We start from the raw sequence: 4,250 nt of genomic DNA, 5'->3' as shown, positions 1-4,250 counted from the left end.
AAATAAGGTTTTTTAATCTTTGCTTTATACTTGAGGTAAACTGAGACAAAGAGGTTCGAGTACTTACCCAAGATTATATGGTCAGGAAATGTCAAAGGTGAGACTTGTATTCAGAGCTACTAATTCTGATTCTAGTTCTTTCTTCTGGACCAAGCAGCCTTCCAAATGAATGCCTCATAAAGTTCAGCAGGAGTAAAAAGGAAAAGACTCTAGAAATGATACCTGGTATGTGCATATGGGAGGCTGTGTATAGTACATATATGTACCATATATAACATAAGTATAATATATATATGGTTTTAAGTAGAATGCTATTTTTTCAGATTGTAATATATGTTCATGCTGCATATTATGCACACTATTTTGATTCTTGCTTTTTCCCCTCTTATAAATCCTGACATATGAGTCTAATTTTAGAGAAAATGTGAAGTAAAATGCAACATATGGTTTTTCTCCAAATGACTACCCTCTTTTTCTAACATTGTTTATGAAATAATCTTTTATTTCTCCATAGATCTGAAGCAAATATTAAGGTCCAGAATTTTTTAACAGTATTTTATAAACTGTTTAAAGAGCTATCTGCCCTCTGTTAACCAAATTACTAAGCACATATCAGAGACATACTGTAATAATTTCTAAGCCTTTGAGTTACCTAAGAATCTGTAAGGTACTGATTTGACCATATTCAGTTATTGAGTTAAATGTTTATTTTAGCACAGTTTCCATAAGCAAGACTTAGGTAATGATTCAGGGTAAAGAGAAAGGGTAGTCAGCAAAGGGAAGAGCTGTCTATGAAAAATCTTGAATGCTACAGTTTTGAATATCACAATAGTACACTTTTGGTCATTTATTTGGAAGAATTAACCATCAAAGTAAATATTATAGCTGCTATTTGGTATCCATGGAAAATAAATGGAGAAACAATGTAAACAGTAACAGACTTTATTTTCTTGGGTTCCAAAATCACTGCAGATGGTGACTGCAGCCATGAAATTAAAAGACACTTGCTCCTTGGAAGAAAAGCTATGACCTAGACAGCATATTAAAGAGCAGAGACATTACTTTGCCACCAAAGTCTGTCTAGTCAAAGCTATGGTTTTTCCAGTAGTCATGTATGGATGTGAGAGTTGGACTATAAAGAAAGTTGAGAGCTGAAGAATTGATGTTTTTGAACTGTGGTGTTGGAGAAGACTCTTGAGAGTCCCTTGGACTGCAAGGAGATCCAACCAGTCCGTCCTAAAGGAAATCAGTCCTGAATATTCACTGGAAGGACTGATGTTGAAGTTGAAACTCCAATACTTGGGCTACCTGATGCAAATAACTGACTCATTGGAAAAGACCCTGATCCTGGGAAAGATTAAAGGCAGGAGGAGAAGGGGACGACAGAGGATGAGATGGTTGGATGCCATCACTGACTCAATAGAAATGAGTTTGAGCAAGCTCCAGGAGTTGGTGATGGACAGGGAAGCCTGGCGTGCTGCAGTCCATGGGGTCTACAAAAGTCAGACAGGACTGAGCGACTGAACTGAACTGAACTGATTTGGTATCACAGACTTATCTATATGTGGATTATTTTAGAATTTCTGGAGATGGTTAAGGAGTCTTAGATACACTTAAGATTGTACAGACGCCCCTGGACATGGAACAACTTTTATCTTTTATGTACATTTTTCATTATCTACTTAATTCAAAAAATTTTACCACCTTTCCACATTTCCAGTCTCCATGGTTAAGAGAAAAACAAAGTATCCTTGGCAAAGTGCCTCATTGGAAACTAGACACTGCTGCAAGACGTGATTCCTGCATGTACACTCTCACCATCAAGTTAATATCCTTATAAATAAAAATGACCTGATGAACTCTGGGAATTCACCCTGGTGATTCAGATAGTGCTGAGGGGCTTATTCATGACTATATTGGGCGTGAATTGTTATTTACTGTTTAAAATATATGATAGGCTAAACTCCATATATTTATGCTTTCATGTAAAGAACATGGCCTTTGGAGATAGAAATCTCTAGCTCTTTCATGGACTGTCATTGAACCTTGCTTTCCACACCTGTAACTCTAGAGCAGTGTTCATTTTTCAGAGGGAGGGGGTAAAATAAAATAATGAGATAAGAGTAGCAGAGTGTTTTATACCAAGGCTTAGCATATGTGAACTCCCTTCGTTTTCTCTTCTTTACTGGAAACTATTTTTATTTCATAATGCCAGCTGTTTTATCTTCAATTTGCTCCAATAACTCTTCCAAGATGTTATTATAATATTAAAGTGTTTATCTTTGAGGTCATTGTTAGTGGGAACTAGTTTTTAAATAGAAATTCTTTTTTCCTTAAGATCAACCTGAAATATTGGACACAACCTGAAATATTAAAAATATTTCAAGTAATGAATTTTATTTCAATCAGTAAATTATTTTTTATAAAATGCAGCCTAGATTTACATAACATTGTACATTTTCAGTTATTAAATGATTTTTATGATCATATTTCTCTGTTATGAATGCTATTTTTTTCCTGTTACATGACTTTTAGTCATTTTCCTTTGCAGATTTATCTTCTTTTGGTGATTTTTCAAAAATTCATTTTCTGTTATTGGCCTTGAAAGAGAAATGTAGGCTCATGACATTTCAAAAGCAATTCACTTGGGCTTGTTAGCACTAACTTGAATGTTGATGTTGTTGCTAGAGTAGGACAGATATTCTTCAAACAAATAACATGTACTCTCCCCGTTTATTGCATAAAGTGACCAACAGAATACTCAAAATATAATCTAATTTGATTTAATCTCAAACTCTTTATTTCTTGCTGATTGTAGGAAATAAATTTAGATGTTAACTACTAAAACAAAACTTATAAAATGAGATTATTTAAATTTATACCTCCATACATCCAGCTTTACTTTTTGTTTCTTTTCTTTCACTTGTTTGTGTCCTACAGCTGACCCTGAAACCAAGAAAATTATGATTTAAGGAAGTAAATACAATATTTTTGGATAATGGGTTTCCATTCTTGATTTCTGGAATTATACTTTAGGGACAAGAGGTAGTTCTGTGTGATTAAAAATCTGTCATTATAGCTGCAAGGGGAAGACCAGAGGCTGACACCAAAACACTTCAATTAGCTTTAGCAGAAGAGAAATGGAGAATCTATAGAACACTAAGGATGAATTCAGAAAGACCTGAGACCATGGGGAACTTGCCTGCTCGCTACACTGTTTTCCAAGGAGAGGTTGCTAAGTCACAGACTATGGAGCCTTTATCAAAATTCCAGGCTGTCGGAAGCAAGGTCCGGTTGGAACTCACATGTCATCCTATCGCGTGGATAAGCCCTTTGAGATAGATGTTGGAGACAGAGTGTGGATGAAGCTTACTGGCCGAGAGACAAAAAAATGATAGGATAAAATTATCCTTCTCCATGAAGGTTGTGAACTAAGGGACTGGGAAGGACCTTGATCCCAACAACATTATCATTGAGCAAGGAGAGAGGCGGAGGCGGTCCTTCCAGGATAACACTGGGCAGAAGATCACCCTTGAGGCTGTCCTGAACACTTTCTCCAAGAAGTGTTGCTGTAAAGGCCACTTTGCAAAGGATTGTTTCATGCAACCAGGTGGGACCAAGTATTCTCCTATGAGGAAGAGGAGAAGGAAAAGACAGAGTCAACAGAGTTTGAAAAGCCTGATCCCATGAGAAATTCTTCTAGAAAAAGAAAGGATAAAAGCAAACATAGAGACAGGAAGTCATCTGACTCTAACAACTCAGACTCTGAGATTGATACAGGCAAGAGGACAAGGCACACATCAAAGGACAGCAGGTCAGTAAAGAAGAAGACAAAGAAGAAGAAGCACAAGGAGTGAGTGGAGAGTAGAGGGGGTGGTTGAGAGAAGGAGCCAGGAGTCTGTGGCTTGAAGCCCTGGCTCCTAGAAAGACTCAGTAGTGAGAATATGGTCTCCCACCCTCTTCTCTCCCATGGGAGATGGCATTCCTCGCGCCATAGGCAAGTTGGGGAGTTAGGTATCAAAAGCATCTGCCCGAATGAGTTGATTCCTTATCACTCTTGGTCCCTTTGCAAGTGACCCCTGCAGCTCACCCATTCATTCACCCAATTTCATGCAGCAGGAGGTCTTATTATCCTTTCCAGCTGCCACTTCCAGAGCCAGATTCCTGTACGGAAGTCCAGGCTAGAGCCACAGGAACTGCTAAAGGGGTGAGTCTGGCTGTAGTTGAACAAAGTGATTGGCCCCTCCCTG

General features: G+C 37.7%; 1 pseudogene; it reads left to right on the top strand.

Moving 5' to 3' along the window:
• The first annotated feature begins 3,165 nt into the window (after window positions 1-3,165).
• Window positions 3,166-3,707, top strand: LOC120869096 (annotated as a pseudogene).
• Window positions 3,708-4,250: the final 543 nt, after the last annotated feature.

This window comes from Oryx dammah, unplaced genomic scaffold (assembly GCF_014754425.2).
Source record: "Oryx dammah isolate SB20612 unplaced genomic scaffold, SCBI_Odam_1.1 HiC_scaffold_2, whole genome shotgun sequence".
NCBI lineage: Eukaryota > Metazoa > Chordata > Mammalia > Artiodactyla > Bovidae > Oryx > Oryx dammah.
Note: the sequence above shows the minus strand (reverse complement) of the source record. Positions and strands in the feature narration are given on the sequence as shown.